This window comes from Puma concolor, chromosome A1 (genome assembly GCF_028749965.1).
Source record: "Puma concolor isolate L17-30 chromosome A1, mPumCon1.1.hap2, whole genome shotgun sequence".
In the NCBI taxonomy this organism is placed as follows: Eukaryota; Metazoa; Chordata; class Mammalia; order Carnivora; family Felidae; genus Puma; species Puma concolor.
In genome coordinates, this window is record NC_141667.1 from 193,849,503 (window position 1) to 193,870,268 (window position 20,766).

Here is a 20,766-nt window from a genome sequence, read left to right on the forward strand (position 1 = left end):
AGTGTAAAGGTTAAGATATGTCTCTGAGGCCCAGTGGGCTGGATTTCACATTAGCTCCAGCCCAGCTCACCTGGGGAAAGTTCCTGTAGGCTTCAACCCCTTCATCTCAAATGACATTCTCATCCACTCACTGTGACAAGTGAATTCAGCATCCCATACATAGTAAGTAATCAGTAAATGTTAGCTATGTGACATTTCAAAATTCATTAGATTTCCTTTCTGGCCTCTTTTACTGTACCATCAACACATATGCCTATATTTGTACCATTATCATATTATTTTGTTTATTGTTCTTTTCCAGGTATAGGCTATTTCAGACTAGTCTTGTCTCAATCCCTGTTTTCAGACAATCGTATTTAAAATACACATGTTGTTCCTGACTGACTTGACCAAGTACCAGAAAAGCTTGATGGGTAGAATATAAGGTGACTTAAAAGAGGAAATAAGGAAGAGTTTAGAAGATGCCATTCCAGTCAGGGAGGCTTTGGCAGGTGGGCAAAATGAATGTGACACTTTCAGAGAAGAAACCAGCTTCCAGTCGGAAGTGGGGTCTTAGTTGGGGAAGGAGGAGGAAGACAAGTGAATTTAAGAAGTGTTATAGGAAGGGCACCCTGAGTGGCTCAGTCTGTTAAATGTCTGACTTCAGCTCAGGTCATGATCTCGCGGTTCATGAGTTCAAGCCCCATGTCAGGCTCTGTACCGACAGCTCAGAGCCTGGAATCTGCTTCGGAATCTGTGTCCCCTCTCTCTCTGCCCCATCCCCGCTCACTCTCTGTGTCTCTCTCTCAAAACAAATAAATAAACGTTGGGGGAAAAAAATTAAAAGGGAGAAGTGTTATAGGAGAAAATCTGTGTAAGAAGAAAGCAAAGCGACAAGATGGGCAGGGATTAGAAGAACAATAAGTCATGTTAAAGACAGTTGCCTCACTCAATCTACACAGCCCAGATATCTCTACAACTGCAAACAGATCCAGCTAAATCCCTCTGCATTCAGTAAGTAGGCCTTGCTCATACACAGCCAATGCCATGAAACAGCGAAACATGTATCACTACATTTAGTGCTAAGCTCTATTCTATTTTGCTTAAGTGTTTAAATACAAAGGTACTTTTTTTTTTTTTTTTTTTTATTGGCTGGATAGTCAAGATATTATGTTTTGCTCTAAAACTTTGGAACTGCTTTTTCTGGTGCCTCCAACTGTTTCTCAATATATATTTACATGAATTTTTAAAATCATTTATATCATTTCAAACTTACCTAAAGCCCCTTGACCATTATTTCAGCATGCTCAATTATTTTGGCTTTATTCCACATTCGAAATTATGATTTGTATTTCCCAATAGATATGTGCTCAAATTACATCTTGACTCCTAACCTTTGTTTTACATTACTGAAAAGCACACAGCGTTACCTTCGGAGAGGGTAGATGCAGAGTGCATTGGAAGGCAATGCTGGGCCTGATCTGTGAGTTTGCCTTAAGGCCGATTTATGCCACTTAAAGTAATCTCGTATGTACCTTGGTAATTGAAATCCTTCCATTACCCTCACTCCAGCCCATTTAAATATTTCTCTTTCAGTTGCAATTACGTCAGGAGGGGAGCCAAATGGTTTGGGAAAGACACGGACATTTCCAACAAAGCTTTTGGCTGCCTACCAAAAAGCTGGTTGGTTTCCATAATTCCAAGTCTACTCTCTTCTCTGCAAGGTTCCCATTTATAAAAAGCTCTGTCAACCGTTCTCCTTGTTCTAAGAGAATGCTTGGAACTTGGGTTGACCAATGCTCTTGGTAGCAACTACCTAGAGGTTATCTTAGATTTCTTCCTTGCTTGCTTGATTCTTTTGAGGCAAAAAATCCCCCCCTTGCTGCTTCTTCTTCTTCTTCTTCTTCTTCTTCTTTTGAGAGAGAGAGGGCACAAGTGAGCAAGGGGCAGAGAGAAAGGGACAAAGAGAATTCCATAAGTGGCAGAGAGAGAGAAAGGGAAAGAGGGAGAGAGAGAGAAGTGGGGCTCACACAAAGCTGGGCTGATGCTCACTGGATGTGGAGCTTGAACTCACGAACCCTGAGATCATGACCTGAGCTGGAAGTCAGATGCTTAATGGACTGAGCCACCCAGGCACCCTCCCCCATTCCTTCTCATCCTCAGTTCCAAATCAAAGCTTTTCATATTGTGTGAAGCAATAGCATGTCTTCTTAAATATCTTAAACCTTATAGATGCAATTGTAGCTTGAGTGCCAGCTCACCTATAATCACGCCTGAAAAGAAAGGTTTGGAATATTAACAAAACTAGCAGATTTCTAGGCTAAAACGTCAAAAATGCCTTTTTAATTTACTTAAGCAGATGTTTATTCTATATTTGTGCATGCAAATGCTGCTGAGCCACCGGATGGAACTAAATAATCCAATTAATGCATAGAGAAAACTAATAATCCTATATTCTAATAACTTTTTATGAAAAGCTTTTCATTTAACTCTCAAAACTGACTCATAAATCGACACTTGGATAATGCAATGACGTTATATTTAACACTAGAACTCTCCTCACAAGTCAGGTTTCAAATCTCCTTATAAGTAAATGTCCTTTAAGGGCCTTATTATGGCTATTCCTGTCTTCCCCCAAAACAAACTGATTAGCATGCTCATTTCACTTCTTCTCTTGATGTCTGGCTGTCAGATGTATACGTCTCCCAGTCCACGTTATCTTGGCCTGTAGCAGTGGTATCACACCCAAGGACAGTGAGCCCAAGCCTAACAGATGTTGCCAGAAAGTACCTAACAAATGTTTTCTTATGGGATGGATCCACTCATGAAATCACCTAAAATAGTATTACAGACAAGGTTTATAATAAGCTACTGGATGAATTATTAATAAATCAGTGATCAAAATCTGTAATTAATAATAGACCAAGTTTACCAGAAAACAGAAGGTACATACAGCCAGATCACACAGACAGATACACCCCAGTGCCAGCCCAAAGCTTTGAGATGGGAGGGATGAGCCTGTGTTGCTCTTTGGCAGTGTGCAGGTCATGAACAAATAGGCTTGTTGCACATGATGATATTGTTGTAGCAGTCATCATGGCTTCTGTGCCTAGGGAGGATCGAGTTAGGAGTCCTACCAAAAATGTATTCATTTCTTAGTCCAAATCTCCCCAAAAGATTCACCCCTATTAAAAGTCAAATAATCTCCCAAACGGAGGGTACCACAATGCATCAAGTGCCCTTGATTTTACCAGAACAATATGTGATCAGAACAACTGAATAGCTATTCTGTGCATAAATAGAAGAAATGGGACATTGCATCTTTTTATCTGATGTCTTTCATAGGTACTAACATCTATATTAAAATTACCCTTTACTCTTTTAAAAAAAATAGAGGCCTGAATGCTCTAACTATGAGTTTCACATTTCTCAGGACTCTGACATTTAAAAACATAAAGTTAGAATTTTAGCTCAGCCTATAATAGGTAACAAAATATGTCCTTATATTACGTACAATATAATTGTGTGTGTGTGTGTGTGTGTGTGTGTGTGTGTGTGAAGAGAGAGAGAAAGAGAAGAGTGTTTGAGCTTAAACACAACATTAATAAGCACAGATGACCACAGAAATCTCAGTCCAAAACTAAGGTGTAACACTGACAGAGATTCATTTACTGGCTATGGGCAAGTTTTTTAATTGTCTGTTGCTTCAGTCACAAGTTGGAAATCCTAATAGTAACACATCTTTCACAGTGCATGTTCTCTAACTCAATTTTAAACATTTCTGAAAATATGGCCTTATTTCTTCACATCTCAATGGAACAATGATAGACAAAGTATGAGATTTGAGCTCAGATGCAAAAAAACAAACAGTTGGGTTCAACCAAGTAGGTCCAAGAGAATAATTTTCTCAGCGTAGTCCATGAACACAATCTCTTTTAATATTAAAATATTTATAAACTTGTGGTATTGATGAGTCCAGAGCCCAAGTAAGTGGAATAACATCAAAGTAGAAAATTGTATCCAATAAAACCAAATCCTTGGAAGAGGCCAGTTGCCTGGGGTTTGGTCCCTTGGGCTCTTCTCACCACAAGACCCGAGCAGCAACCATCTTCCCGGAGCCCTTGGGGCAGTCCTATATCCAGGATCTGCTGCCTGGGAAGCAGATGAGTGGGCCTGACTCTGCTCAGAGTTCCAGATTAATTCACCCACTACTTGTGAATTAGGTTTACTTATAGCCTGGCATAAAAAATGAGTTATTGATGTCTTTTACTTTAGATTTTGCTAGTCACAATTCATTTCTTAGTATTATTTGGAAAGATCGTGTCTTCCAAGGAAGTTTATTCCAAGAGTCACTAAAATGCATTCTGAAAACTTAAAACAGAAATACCTAATTTTAGAAGGATATTTGTTCTATGACCTGTGAAATATGGAAATCTCAATTCCCAGAACACTGAACTGCACTCTTCTTCTCTTTGGCAGTTTTCTGTAGAGAATGACATACTGTGTTTGATTATTATACATGAGCCTTATTTATGAAGGAAAAAACTGCGCGTTATTTTTTCTTTATTTTGTCTTATTATTCAAGGGCTGAACCCTAACACTGAGACAGGAGTATTATAGTATCCTCCAACAAAGACTACTTCAGGGAAATTTTGGAAAGATCATTAGAGTAACTGACCGTTTCTCAGAAAGCTGAAGTGAAATGAAAATAGAGAGCTAAACTATTCAGGTCGAGAGAGAAAACACTTGGGACTAATTTCCAAAGGATAAATCTGATTTAAGTATGAGGGATTAACAACAAGCTATGCCAAAATCAAGAGTCTAGAAGTCAGGTACAAAACAATGTCTTCATCTCATGTACCCCATCTGGGTTCATAGCAGGTTCCCAGCATTGTAAATATCCTTCCCCTGTGTGTTGGCTCACTCACTCATTTATTCTTTTGTTCATTTTCCATGTATAGATTCATTGAACAAACTCTTAACCAGGCACTATGTTGTGTGCCTCAGATACAGAGGTGAATACAGGATAGTCTTCATCTTTAATGTACGCACAGCCTAGATCAGGAATTATATAAGTCAATTCAATAAAGATTGGGGAGGACAATAAGAAATAAAGGTATAGAGTAATAAAGCTGGCAACAAATCACTGAATCCAACTTAGGGGAAGAAAGGGGAAGTCTGAGCTAAGCTCTAAAGACTGAGTTGGCGGGCACCTGGATGGCTCAGTCAGTGAAGCTTCCAACCTCAACTCAGGTCACAATCTCATGGCTCTTGAGTTCAAGCCCCAAATCAGACTCTGGACTGACAGCTAGGAACCTGAAGCCTGCTTTGGTTTCTGTGTCTCCCTCTCTCTCAGCCCCTCCCCCACTTGCTCTATCTCTCTCTCTCTCTCTCCCAAAAATAAAACATTAAAAAATTAAAAAAAAAAAAAAAAGACTGAGTTGGGATGAACAGGCAGACCAAATCAAACAGGATGGAACTCCAAATAGTGGAAACATGTGGACATGGGAGACCTAATATGTGATGTGAATGATCATACCATTTAATATGGCCATAGCGTGAAATCTTTTGGGTTGTGGGAAGAAATATGGCTACAGAAGCGGACAAAATCCATATCCTGAAAAGATTTCCATGCCACTCTAAATGATCTTTACTTGGTATTAAATGTAATAGTGGACCCAAGATATATTTTAAGTGAAGCAATAGCATATTTAGATATAGAATTTATTAATCTTTTCATTCTTTAATTTTTAAATTTTTATTTATCATGTATTATAATATGTAATAACTACATTGTAATACATAATACACTATTATTTTTTATGTTGATTTATTTATTTTGAGAGAGAGAGCAGGAGAGGGGCAGGGAGAGAAAGAATCCCAAGCAGACTGCACACTCAGCGCCAGAGCCCGACGTGGGGCCTGATCCCACGAACCATGAGATCCTTACCTGAACCGAAGTCAAGAGTCAGACACTTAACCGACTGAGCAACTTAGGCGCCCCTTTAAAAATATATATTTATTTACTTTGAGAGGAAGAGAGAGTAGTACATAATACACTTTTAAATATTAAAAAAAATTTTTTTTAATGCTTATTTATTATTAAGAGATACAGAGAGACAGAGCGTGAGCATGGGAGAGGCAGGGAGAGGGGGAGACACAGAATCCGAAACAGGTTCCAGGCTCTGAGCTGCCAACACAGTGCCCAACACGGGTGTCGAGCCACAAACCGCGAGATCATGATCTGAGCCTAGTCAGATGCCTAACCGACTGAGCCACCCAGGCGCCCCCAAAATTTTTTAATAGTTTTGAATTTTAATTTTTGTATTTAGCAGATTTACATTTTAAAAAATCAAGACAAATAAAAAGTATACAATAAATTATCTCATATACATCCCTGCCCTGAAACATTCATTTCAAACGCCCCTATTAAATACAGCCAATTTTATTAGTTGCTTGCAAATACAAATAAATATATTTTCCTATTTTCTTCCTTTCTTACACAAAACTCAAAATCTATGTCCAGTTTTGAATCCCTTTTTTACTTAAAAATATATCATGGAGATTTTTCCATATCATAATGTAAAATTCTTCCCCAGTCTTTTATAAAGAAATATTCTCATTACAATGTAGAAGAAGGGTTGGTGAAATAGAAAATTGCAAGTATGTGCTCAAGAAATGAGAAGATCCTTGGAAAATTATAGATCTGAGAGATTGGATAAATATTGAGGAGATAAAATCAACAAAATATGGAGATAAATTGGGAAGGAGGTGAGGTCGAGAAAACAATCAAAGATGACTCTGGCCAGGGCAATTGGCAAAATAGTGTTAGATAATGAAGAATTTAGTGAGAGAAGTAACTCACTAAGAAACTCACTAAAGAAGCATGTTAGGATAGACAGGACCAGAGGGAGATAATGAGTTGAGTTTCCAACATGTGGAACTTGTGTATCCAGGTAGAGTCATTCAGTAGTAAGTGTAGAGCTGAAAAGAGAGGTGAGGGATGGAGGGTTTGGAATCATTGGAATACAGTTAGTGATTAAAGCCTTGGATATGGATGAAATCATCTAGCAAGAATGTGGAACAAGAAAATATAAGCAAGTAAACGTAGAATCCCCTGCATTTAAGAGACAGTAGGAGGAAGAGAAATAAACACTCTATGACATTAGAGATTAGAATAGGTTTTGCCAAAACCTGTCCTATGGAGGTGTTCCACACACAGGCACATGTGCATGCATACACACACACAAATTGTTCCATGGTCAGAAATCTTGGAGATTCAGGGGCACTGGGTAGCTCAGTCAGTTGAGGGTCCAGCTCTGGCTCGATTTTGGCTCAGGTCATGATCCCAGTGTCATGGGACCGAGCCCTGTCTCAGGCTCACACTGAGCATGGAACCTTCTTGGGATTCTCTCTCTCTCCCTCTGCCTCTCTCTCTCTCTCAAATAAAAAGAAAGGAAGGGAAATGAAAGGTAAGGTAAGGTAAGGAAAGGAAAGGAAAGGAAAGGAAAGGAAAGGAAAGGGAAAAGAAAAGAAAGAGAAGAAAAGAAACCTTGGAGATTCACAGTATACATGACCATATTAAAGACTAATGACATCTTAGAGCTCATTTCTGAAAAATACAATCCAAGTGTTTGTACAAGGACCAGAAAGTACTGCCTTAAGATCTATAGAAAATGGCCTAAGTCTTGGGCTCTGTGCTTTTGAGGGTGTTGCCCTGGCTTTCCTCTAACTGTTCCCTTTCCTATAGAATGAAAAATCCATGGAACTAGTGTATATATCCAGTAGGAAATTGTCCCACCCTACCTCCACATCTAGACCATGCTCTGGGTATCTGGGATCCCAGATTTGTTGTTTCCCGTCCTAAATCTGCATCCAGGGTTTGTGTGTCCTCTTACTTGGTTCATTCTCCTGAAGGCCAAGTGTATCTACTCTCTATTGTACACATCAGTAGGCCAAACTCGTGGTCAAGAAGTGACTGCTTATAGAGAGTGTGAAAGAAGTTTGCATCGGTGAGCTGCAGTATTCATACAGATATACATAAGGATCCTCATAGTGTGAGTGGGAGCTAGGATGGGAGAAGAAAACTGACAGACCAATAACTAAAGTCTCGAGCCAGATTTTCTCACCCCACCACATCAAGAGTCTGAGAATTCTGAATCAAACTAGCTTTCCAGGCCATTGTGAATGTAGATTCATCAAGCTGGAAGACAGTATACACTTAAGTTAGCAGTGTGTTAGCTTGATTTATAGCTTGTAAATATTTAGATATATGGTATATGGGCTTCCATTTGTATTCTTGAGCTAGCCTCATAGTTTATGAACTGGTTTGGGAAGAAATAACAAGACAATAGGACAAATGACAGCCAATAAGTAAGGGTGGAATAAGGGTAGAGTATTTTTAGAAAATAAACATTTTTGAACAAATCTGAGAAAAAAATGGTTATTTAGTCAATACCATGTGTGTTTTCATTCCTAAAGTCATATGTCTTTCATTAGCATCTTTAATCCTTATAACCTTTGAGTTTACAATGAATACATAAACCAACATTCAGAGAGATCAGTAATGTGCCCAAGTTCACACAGTTAGTAGTTGCTAGAGATTATTGGCCAGGACTACCAACTCCCAAACCAATGTTATTTCCACCATATCCTGCTACCTCAAAACTTGAGAATGCCAAAATCTTTTTCTTGCACAAAATGAAAAGAAACACCCCACTAACACAAATATATGGTGTTCAACTCATGGCATATTTGAAATTCTTGATGCAGTCTTGAAAAATAATGTTATAATATCCTTATGCATCATCTACTCAGGTATATCCAGTTTAGGAATAAGAAGCTATGCTATCACTTAGGTACAATTCTCTCACCAGAAAACATACCCATTAGTGTACCATGAAAATCACTGTTTAACATTGATGTTGTGGATCAGCATTTAATAACTTACTATAATCATTCTACTTAGCCCATATGTAGAAAAAAGGAAAACTCTCGTATATGTATACACACACATACATATATGTATATATATGAAGCTTGGATGGATGAGCTGAGGTATTCAAACAGATATGCATAAGGATCCTCATACTGTGAGGATTAATACATAGATAGCAAAAATTTAAAAATATAAAATATAAAATTTAATTGTATTGTTATGTTTATACCAGATGAGGGCTTTCTGGATGCCATCTTGAGTTGTTATTGATTAACATAAATGTTAATGATTAATTTTTAAGTAAGTTGCATACATAAAAAAGAATCCATTAAAAATAGACTGACAGTTTTGAAGAGTTTATAAATCATATTTCAGAAAACAAAATGCCTGTGCTCAAGTTGATTCCTGAGTAAGCTCTGATTTGGCTGGATTGGAGAATAAGAAAGCACTGCCTACTTAGTTTCATCCAAGATTTTTTTTTGTGAATAAGTTTGAAAATGGAAAAAAATTAGTAAAAATTTAAGGAACAATTATGTAATACAATTAGGAGCAAATTAACATGGAGCAAAAAGAAGTTTCCAGAAGCTTAATATTTACACAGATATTCACTTGTTCTCCTACAAAACCAGCTGAGAACTCCTTTCACTGTCCTTGTAACGTTAGAAAAATAGACAACACCATCACCGAGATGTCCTTCATATGCACTGGGCAGACTGGCCTCAGAACTATCACAGATTTTTCAGGACCACAGAAATCCAATGTCTCTTGGATTTGCCTGAGGCCCAAGCTTCCCTGGGAAAGATCTTGACCTCTGACTGTAACTGAGTTGGGGGTTAGATTGATATGCATGAAACAACGCCCTTTCCCCTCTAGGGAGGAAAAAACGGGACCCTGGCAGTAAACAGAACATCATTTGGCTTCCATACCTGAGGGGGGGAAGTCCAGCGTTGTGGGTGGCCACCACTGACCCACTTTCCCTCATTCCTGGAGCCCCTACAGGACGCAAATGCAAGGATTGTATTACTGGTACCCAAACCATTCTGCTGTGGGAGTCTACCATGAAGGACCTGGTCACAGACAGTGTGAGAGCTCTTGGTCCCAGGGACACAGCCAGCAGTGACACAATGTCCAAAAGCAGCAAAATGACCATGAGAAGGAGGTAGAGTGACAGCCACAGTCCCTGGCACTGGAACTTCCACCATTTATCCCCCTCCTGGCACTCGCAAGGTCAAGAGACTTGCCTAACACCAACAAGGTGGCATACGGGACACTTGACTTACACATAATACTTCTAAAGTTTCTCAGAAATATTGAGGGAGGGGAATCTGGAAAAGTTAGGACCTATCTGTTATCAGTAGGGGAGCTCACAGCATCAAGACATGGACATTTACTGTCAATGAAGTATATATTCACCAACTACAGTGAGAAGCCAGGAACATACATAATACCACCTAATATGCATACATACATATTACATAATATACATGCATATGCCATGGTATACATAATGTTCTGGTGCATTTTTGCCATTTGATCTCTTATTATTCAAGTGAAAATTACAATTCCTCTTGAAATGTGTCCTTTATTTAATTTGAATGCCACTTCCAGGTAAATGTACACCATGTGTGTGCCTATAAAACATTCATTCAACATATTAAGCAATTTCCATATCTCAAGCACTATACATAGAACTGGGTGAGCAGGGCATATATAATCCCTACTCTCATGCACATTATAATCAAGCTCCCCTCCAGATGCAATTATCACCTAGAATGTTTCATCAAAATCCCAAGTTTAAAGTTGCTCATTTCTGCCTATTTACTTTTTGTATATAGAGGAAATATTTCTAGATTTCACTGTAAAACACACACATACACACCCACACCCCCCCCACACACACACACACCATACAAAATGGTAAAAACAGGGCCAGCTTTATGGACGTGTGATCTGTGCCATCACCCATGCTTACAAGGGCCCCATGCTTAATTTAATACTTCGTTGTCACTGTCTTAAAAAGGGGAATAATTTTTTAGCAAGGAGACCTCATATTTTCATTTTGCACCAGGCCTTGAAAATTATGTTAGCCAGTTTGAGGTCAGAATAGTTTTGTTGCTCAGTGTATATGCAGTGTGGTGCTCATGTAAATGGGTAAGGTGTTCATGAGTAGGGTCACCGGATTTGGCAAATAAACATATAGACACTTAGTTTTAGTATAAGTCCCAAATATTGCATGAGACATACGTATGCTAAAAAGTTACCTGTTGTCTATATAAAACTCAATTTTAACTAGGCATCTTGTATTTTATCTGGCAAGCCATCACATGAGGTAAAGGCAGTTGTAAGCATATCGTGCCAGAGTAATTATTGTGACATACTCTTTCACTCTCCAAAGTGTCTTAGTTTGTAAAATAAATCTTTTGGTCACTCTAGATAAAGGGTCAGAGAAGAATGATATATATGATAATTCCACGGCCCGGAGCTCTTAGAGCATTGCTGAAGACTTCAGTTCCTGTGCCCTTAGAGAGATGGACAGCAGTTAAAGGCCCAGGAGGGTAACAGGAGAAGAGGAGGGTGGTTAAATGTGGGCAGTGCCAAAGGGTCTTGTAAGAGTTAAGCCGACTCTCTGGATTTAATCATTTTGAAAATTCTTTTCAATGTGGAATTAGAAAAAAAAATTGTCCCATATATCATGGCTAATTGCTCACGAATAAGCCTTGAGAAAGCTTTCTTTGAAAGGACAATTGCAAGAAATGGAGAAGAATGAGAAAGTCATTGAAGCATCTCAAATCAGCTGAGTCATGGAGAGTCTGCCAAAATCTTGAGTGTGGAATTTTTTATTTCATTTTTTTGGATTAATTTGTGTTTTCATTCTCTCTACAGTTTTTCCTTGAGACAGTGGAATTATTTGAATATGACCCAATGGTGATTGCAAGTAAATATAAATCCATACACCACAGACTCAATTCTTAATCCCTTATTTTTCTGTCTTCTATGACTACCAATTGCCTAAGGATGTTCTCTTAAAACTCTCAAATTTCTTGGAATTGCCAAACTCAGCAGTAATTCTTCCATCATGATATTCCTTCTCTTCCTTTGACTTCTATGACACTCACTCATGTTGATGTCCTATTTTCTTAACTTCTAGCACCTCTCCACATCATCTGCACTATCCTTAGGCAGGGAATCTGTAGGTTGTCTTTCCCTCTTTGATTGTTTCTTTTGTTTTTTTCTATATTCCTCCTTTCCAATTCCCTCCCTTCTCATATCTTCAACAGCCAGGAATGCGTTGGAGCCAGCTTGTCCCAACTCATGAGAGCTGATTGTTGGCATCTCTTCTCAATTCCACATACGGTGGCCTCATGTGAGGATAAAAAATCAGCAAATACTACAAATCTAGCAACTCTTACCCCCGCACACCCCCCCCCACCCCTGTATCTGGTTATTCAACATTTAACAGGATGTTCCTTCCTATACCCAGTGTTGAAGGCCTTTTTCAACCTGGCTCCAACCTATCTTGCAGCCTGAACTTACAACTTCTCTTTTTTGTGTGTCTTCTACTCTTACCAAATGAGACTGCTCTGTGTTCTTCCAATGGCTATAAGCCTTTCTACCACTGTGCCTTCATCCGTGCCGTATTCCTCACCTTCTCCATGATGTCTTCCATCCTGCCCCAGACTTGTCTCTGAACTTCTGCCCTAATTTTGGGAGTCTCTTGTCTCACATATTTTGTATTCTAAATTGCAACACAATTATTTGTATGCTTGTCTTTTCTCCTTTACAAAGTCCAAAGTACATCAAAACATGAGACAAATCTCTTTTTGTCTGTTTGTTTTTAAAATACCTTTGTCTCTTACTCTATATACCTTGCTAACATAAATAAGCCATGCTTCAAATACAGGTTCTTCAATAACTGGATTTATTCAAATGAAAAAGAATTCAGACTTTGTAGAGCATCTTTATAGAATAAGAAAATAATTTGGCACAGAACAATTGACTTTGAATCTCTTTGATTGCATAAGTCTTTGAGAGGGATGCCAACATATTCTAATAAAACCACGCTTTGGTTTTATTGAGAACCGAGAATTTTTTAAATGTGAATGGCAATAGAAGAATCCTTTTAAGCTGGAAATTTAGGAAATCATTACCTACTCATGATAGATCATAGCTAACATATCACATTGAAATTGCTTCAACAAATATTGAGTCCCTCCTCTATAGAAGGTGCAATATTATGTGCTACACTTTATAAAATACTCTGAATTGCCAGAAAATAGAAGCCCTTCCTCAATTTTTGTGTGCTAATGGTGTTGAAAACAAAGAGCGTGATTCATGTAGAGCAATCCATATTAAAATTTAAAATGCATTAAAATTAAATAAAGGGCATACTTCAAGAGCACATATAATTTACATTTGGGTAATAAGAGAATAGATACTTCCTTTTCAGAATTTTCCCTTGGTATTCTATGAGCAGTGTCAACTCTTGATGCCTTCAGCTTATAAATGTAGTGCAGTCATAGTAACAGAATTTTAAAATCCATTTGCCTGGCCTCATTCTCTCCAAAAAAAAAAAAAAAAAAAAAAGTCTCTATTGTATGACTCTATTTCCTGATAGCTTCTCTCATTGAATTTTACTGGTACTGATAGTGGTTGGCATGTGTATGTGTTTGAGCTCGCAAATGTAGAGTGGAACAGTGTGGTAATTCTTGGGCTGTCTAACATAACACACACGCACAAAAGAGGATGGCATTAAGATAGGGAACATTCCACAAAGTCAATGAGATCCAATCGAATTTCATGGAAGTGGTGTGTGATAACACTGGAAACCTAGGAAATTGTTACAAGCCGATATGTTCGCACCATGCAGAGAGCAGCTCTAAGTCCAGGCTCTCCGTTTCTGCAGTGCTCTTGGACCAGAGTTTTAAACTACACCTCTGATTCAGGTGGCAGGTTGCAGGAGAGAGACATCCCCTTCAGGGGAAATCTATTCTGCAACTTCTCAGCAGGGCTGGACACTGCTAATTATTCTAGCTCTGGGGAAATCTCGATTCTTGACAACTCTCCAGGAAAAGGAGGTGGGTGGAGCAAAAATTCTCTTCAACCCCCAGATTCGCCTAAGAACTTGGAATCACTGAGGTATGCCCATCTTGCTTAAAGAAAGAATATCAACCGTAGTTGGAATCAGTCCCCAATTAAGCAGTAAGACGGCTCTTCCCAAATCCTGGCCATGTCAAGCCTGCCTCCTTTCTCATCGGACTAGCAGAACTTTCAAAAATCTGCCTTGGGAAGACAAGCATGCTAGTGCCAGAGTCACTCCATACCGCACCTCTGTGCAAGTATGAAAAAAGCACCGCTCTGGGAAGACATAGCCTAACCACAGGGCACATGGCCCAGTGAGCATGATGCAAGCTGGGTTTTACCCCCACTCAACTGCCTTCCGCACGGGGTGCTCTTACACCGGGCCCAGCTTACATATACAATAGCTCTGATCTTCACTGTTCGTTTGCTGTTTTCACTTCAGGATTATGGACAAAATAGCAGCCATCAGTTTTTTCAAGCTTGATATTCGCAATTTTCAGCAAAACATTGATAACATTCCATTAAGTGAAATCTGCTGATAGTAAGCCCTCTAATTACATCCCAGTTTGCCATATCCTGTCTGCTTCAGACACGTCATTACCAAGGTTATAAACAGATGTATCAACGATAAAGCCTTACTTTAAGATGACTCTTGCCGTGGTTTATCTGTAAGACTTGTCAGAAAACTCTGTATTCTCAAATAATTTTAAGCCTGGCTTCGGTGACTTGATGTGACAAACTCTATGTGTTCTAATCATCAAGCAGTTGAATAGCCTTGCAAGAGAATTGTTAATGTGTTCTAACATAATTCTAGGGAATTTCTCTTGAGGTCCATGGTGGATACAAGAAAAAAAAAAGTTAACTTAGAACCATGCTACACACACATTTCTTTTTGACTAATAAGTCACCAACATAACACACTCCTTTTTCTGTGAGCATAGTGTTCTCTGCAGGGACAGCCTCGAAGGCCCAGGCCCCAGGGAAGGTCATCCCCTTGGAGACAGGGAACTTCCTCACATGAGACAAAAGAAGGCACCAGAATATCAGAATATCCAGATGCTGACTGAAGAGGCTTACACAAGCTGCAGAGGGATGGGAGTAGATCAGATCCCAGCCACCTCCTTGCATTCCCCTTTGCGTTGTTCCTGGACCCACAGTGGCACTCAGTGATGTATATTTGTTGGATGATTGATTTGGGGGTCTGATGCACAATGGCCATGTGACATATATCACCACCTAAGGACTCTGTCCTTTCAGACGTGGAAAATCACTCCAGAGTTTCAGGTCCGGTTCTGTCCCTGCCTTTAGATACACAGATGCTGACACTGTTTTACAAATTCCCAAGTGGGTGCTATTTTTCTGTATATCTGACACAATGGAAATGCCTGTGATCACATGTGCATCACTGCATAAGCATATCCTGACAAGTTTTTTAAAAAATTAATAGCTATTTAATTTACAAAGAATGTTGCTATTATTAAGGACATGTTGGTTCCAATGGATTAGGGCAGCTCATCACATTTTATAAACTGCCAACATGTAATGACACTTTCCTCTTTAGGATGAGTTTCATCAAATTGAAGTGCTTGTTTCTGGTTTATAATTCAATCCATTTCACTGACTCACGGAGGGTGGAGTAAAATGACAAAGTCCTTTGGTCCTTCAGTCAGAGTTTTTCATATTACTGGGTGATTATACATTTATCTTCTCACCACATGAGCTGCTATGTAAAACCATGGTCAATAATTACCACCCTGCAACTGACTTTTATGTATTCCAGAACTGCCTTCACATAAACATGTTGGATCAGAGGAAACAAATAAAACATAAGACTGTCATTAAACTGAGAAGGGTTGGAGGAACAGGGCGGGAGAAAACATCATGGCTGTGCCAGCTAGCATCCTGCCCAAAAGGAGACTCCAGCAACTTTTCACCCCCAGGTACATGACGTACTAGCTACAATTACTGCCTGTCATAAAGGGAGACAAAACACCGCCAGACACAGCATCACAAAGCTTACATTGTACACACTAGGATATAGGAATATAAATATAGAAAACCAAATGCTATCACTATTAAAAGGAATTCTGAACTCATTTGTGCTGGCCACTTTCTGAACTGGCTAATTAGGTTTAGACGTCAGCCTTCCTTCCTCTCCCACACCCCTAATTTTTTTGGAATCAGTGTTGTCTTCTACTTTAGACCACATGGGCTCATATGGTTATTGAAGTAAGTTAATAAATTAAGGCTTTTTCAGAGTAGCTGAAGGGATCCAGAGAGTACGGGGGTATGTGGCAGGTGGGAACGCTATGGAGAAGTACAATGATTTAACTAAATTATAAACTCTCTGTAGTTGGTGTTTTTTTTTTTTTGTATTTAATATATGTTACTTTCTAGTTAAGTCCTTTTAAAATGGGAACAGTTTAATTTTGAACGGATTGTTGATTTAATGTTTAAGTATATGCACTAAACCAAGTACTGCCAATTCTGGAACATCTGTATCCATAAAAGAGAATGGTAGCATAACATTTGAAAATGAAAACATTAAAAGAATCCTGTATATTTCTCCTTGGGTTTGTATTTCACTGAAGATATGTCTGAGTTCTGGGCGTTTGAAATACTTCAAACAAAATAATGAAGCCCAATTCTGCAAAAAGGTAGAAGACCAGCCATCTTCCCCATTCCATTAATTTCACAACCCTTCCTTTCTCCACATCCCAAGCAAGACACTGACAATGTGGCTAGTCAATGCTGTATGTGTGTTAGCCTGAGCAAAAGCAAATGAGAAAGTGGCCACTGACAGTTGACCTATAGACAATTAAACCGTTATTGTCTACTTATGTACATATAGAAAGAATTACACATATATACCATAACAAGAGCATTCTCTTTTTCAGAGGCAAAGTCCATCCCCCTCTTACCTGCTCTATTTCATCCTGGTAGAGGGAGAAGAGGAGGAATGTAATTTCTACTATGACATTCTCCTAACTTGGTTATTCTAACTTAAGCTCTTTTGTCAATGTTCGTTTTGAAAAGCAACAAAACATTAGAATAAGAGGTCTGCCATATCCATGTTGCATTTTGCTTTTCCTTAACCCTAATGAAGTTGCCTTCAGAATGTTAGAACCCAGTAACTCTGCAAACATATGAAATACAGATCTTGTTATTTTGTGTATTAGTGCAAAGCAACATTTCTCAAGCCCTTTTACTCAGAATACTAGTCCTAAGAGACGCTAGATCTCCCATGAAATCAAGTTTTTTCAAACCAAGTTTGGAAGCATTTCTTTCTGGATAATCTTCTGGAAATTTCTTGATGAACACACTCATAACAAAAGCTCATGAAAGTACTATTATCAAGAAACTTCTTTGTTGAACTCATAATTTTCCAAACTTCTTTGATAATAAAACTTTCTTTAGGAAACACCTACAACCATCTTGTGGAAAAAGTGTCAACAAAACCTATTTTTGGAATATTATTGCTTAAATTTTTTTTAACATTTATTGATTTTTGAGAGGGAGAGAGAGAGAGAGAAAGAGAGAGAGAGAGACAGAGCGTGAGTGGGGAAGGGGCAGAGAGAGAAGGAGACACAGAATCCAAAACAGGTTCCAGGTTTTTGAGCTGTCAGCACAGAGCCCAATGCAGGGCTCAAACTCACAAACCGTAAGATCATGACCTGAGCCAAAGTCAGACGTTTAACCGACTGAGCCACCCAGGAGCCCCTCCGAATACTATTGTTTAAAGGACAGGAGTGGGGGATCTATTATATCTGTATGTAAAAGAAAAAAATCCACACAAAAAGCAGAATGTTTCAATAATATTTCATTACTCTGTGTTGAAAAAATTTGTTATAAGTCACTAGAAAGGTGAATCTGGGAGCAAGCAAAATTATGGTTATAGCTTTAAATGGAAATGGAATATAGCTCTCCCCCCCATCCGAAAGTAGAGCATTCTTATGAAAACTTTCATAAGCTGAAATGACATAAATCAAACAATTGCCAATAATACATGGAAAAGTCTTTGAGTGTATCCAGAACCCGCCCCCCCCAAAAAAAACTTTTTTAAGCTTTTCTGATACTTTAGGACACATTTTGTTAATGGATGTACAAAATAAATTAAGATGAAGCACAGATGTTCATAGACAACAGTTCAAAGCTTTGGTGTCTTGAGGCCAAGGGGCTGAGCTTCGTTCCTGGGGAAGGAGTTTGGCGGGATCACTCTCACTGCTGGGGGGGTGTGCTGGCTGCCTCTGTAAGGGCTTGCTGCAAAACAAACTGAACACTACTTTTGCTCTTCACCTTTTTTCTTAAAAGTGAAAATCCTCATCCAATTTCTTTGTGTTAGCGAAAACAGCTACTAATGAGGGTCTCCCATAAAAGTGAAGTGGCATAGTGCAAACTTTCTAAAAGCTGGGGATACTGGCATATAAATGTATCTGAATATATTTTATTTTTATTGAGTGCCATTTAGTCTTTTCTTAGAATGATAAAGGGATGATAATAGTTTTCCTTTTTTTTTTTTTTACATTATTTAAAGTTACCATATTGAGTACAAACTGTACTTAAACAATTAAGAAACTAAACAACCCAGGAAACAGATATTGGCAAGGATGCAGAGAAAGGGGAACACTTTTGCCCTGCTGGTGGGAATGCAAACCAGAAAACAGTATAGAGTTTCCTCGAAAAATTAAAAATAGAACTACCCTATGACCCAGCAATTGCACTACTAGGTATTTATCCAAAGGACACAAAAATGCTGATTCAAAGGGGCACATGCACCCCAACGTTTATAGCAGCACTATATCAGCAATAGACAAAGTATGGAAAGAGCACAAACGTCTATTGACTCTCGAATGGAGAGAGAAGATGTGGTATATATATAATGGAATATTACTTGGTGATCAAAAAGAATGAAATCTTGCCATTTGCAACAAGGTGGATGGGACTAGAATGTATTACGCTGAATGAAATAAGTCAGTCAGAGAAAGACAAATATCATATGATTTCACTTACATGTGGAGTTTAAGGAACTCAACAGATGAACATAGGGGAAAGGAAGGAAAAATAAGATAAAAAGAAAGAGGGAGGCAAACCATAGCGACTCTTCAACACAAAGAACAAACTGAGGGTTGCTGGAGGGGTGTTGGGTGGAGGAATGGGCTAATGGGCAGTGGGCATTAAGGAGGGCACTTGTTGGGATGAGAACTGGGTGTTATATGTAAGTGATGAATCACTTAATTCTACTTCTGAAATCATTATTATATTATATGTTAACTAACTCAATTTAAACAAAATTTTTTTAAAAAAACTAAGAAACTACAATGCTGAATTTAATATATGAAGCTGTGAATTACACAACAGGCCAATTGTTTTTCCATTGATTTTCATTCTGTGACCTGTTAAAATAGTGATTGAAAAAAAGCCACTCTTCCTCTGAATTCTCATCCTTGAAATTTGGATGTTCCATGAGCATATTTTCCTAAAATCTTTTGGAGTTCAAAAATTTTCAGATCTCCACCATAGATTCACACTTACTGAATTTAGAATGAACATGCTTGAATAGATCATTTGCAGTTTTCAACAGGAGGAATTGAGGGACTGAGCACCTAAAACACAATGCCCTGGTTGCCACAACAAAATGTTAGGTATGTGTTTACCTTTATCCTGATAATGGAAATTTGTGGTTTCCCAGGATGAGCGCTTCTAACCTGTGCATCATTCCTGGTTTATTACACATGTGAAGAAAGATGGCTGCTTCCTGATACCCTGCTGTGTGTTCCCAGAGCCTTGTCCTAGCCTGGGGGCCCCTGATCCTCTTTACCCCTCTGAGACCAACCCCAGGATCCACCTTCCGCTCTCAGTACTGCTCACGTGAGCCCTCTGACCATCACCCTGGTTAGCTCATTTCTCTCCAGGCCAGAGCTTGCCTCTCATGCAAACTCCTCCACCTTCCCTGTCTAGAGCTACAAGTACCGCAGTAAATAAATAATGTAAAAAGCGATTGGTTTTAAAGAAACATTGATTTAAAAACAGGATAGATAAAACTAAAAAGAAGTAAGTAAGGGGCTAGAGCCTAAGGGGGGAAAATACCTATTCTTATCTGCCAACTCATTTTATCTTCCTGAGAATCATCAACATATGTTTTAATGTGTCTTTCCTTAGCAACCATCTCTTCTTTGGCACCTGCCCACCATGACACATTTTGCCTGGAGATTTCGGTAAAAAATACCTGACAGAGGAGGACTCAACTCAATCCCCCCTCCCTCGTTTCTTCTTTCTCTTTCTTGCTGCTCCTATTAGGGATTCTTTCTGGCCAACAGGTTCAAATGCCTTGCCTATTCTAGTGGCATTCAAAGGTTGGACTGGGGAACCCTGCGAGGGGTGAAGTCAAAACTCTTTTCATAATAATAAGATGATTATTATTAACTGTTTTTTTCTCACATTCCTTCATGAGTGCACACTTCTGGAAACACACCACAGGATTCTATCAATAGAAATCTCTGGTAGTAAGAACCAATGGTCTGGGTGCCTGAGTGGCTCAGTCAGTTAAGAGTCTGACTTTGGGGGCGCCTGGGTGTCTCAGTCAGTTAAGTGTCCGACGTCAGTTAAGCGTCCGACTTCGGCTCAGGTCATGATTTCACAGTCTGTGGGTTCAAGCCCTGCGTCAGGCTCTGTGCTGACAGCTCAGAGCCTAGAGCCTGTTTTGGATTCTGTGTCTCCCTCTTTCTCTGACCCTCCCCTGTTCATGCTCTCTCTCTCTGTCTCAAAAATAA